The 313-nt window shown below is 28.8% G+C and overlaps 1 protein-coding gene across 1 annotated transcript in view; it reads left to right on the forward strand.

Annotated features, from left to right (window-relative positions):
- Positions 1-313, forward strand: part of EMH_0021940 (uncharacterized protein) — a gene marked incomplete at both ends in the record, with an annotated part of 2229 nt that overhangs the window by 514 nt on the left and 1402 nt on the right. The window lies entirely within an intron of this gene.

Consider the following 313-nt stretch of genomic DNA (forward strand, 5'->3'; position numbering starts at 1 on the left):
TTTTTTTTTTTTTTTTTTTTTTTTTTTTTTTTTTTTTTATTTGTTGTATTATTCTGCCTTTTACTATCTTTTCTATCTGTATATCTTTTTGTTTATTTATATTTATTTATTTTTATTTATTTATTTATTTTTATTTATTTATTTATTTTTATTTATTTATTTATTTTTTTTTTTTAGGGTTTGAGAGCACCCCTAGAACAGCGCCCCGCGGGCGGGGGGCCAAAGCAACAGCAGAGATGCATCCTTTGTTTCGTCGCTATCACGGCAACAAACCCTAAACCCTAAACCCTAAACCCTAAACCCTAAACCCTGG

This window comes from Eimeria mitis, genomic scaffold (genome assembly GCF_000499745.2).
Source record: "Eimeria mitis Houghton genomic scaffold, Emh_scaff776, whole genome shotgun sequence".
NCBI classification, from domain to species: Eukaryota; Apicomplexa; class Conoidasida; order Eucoccidiorida; family Eimeriidae; genus Eimeria; species Eimeria mitis.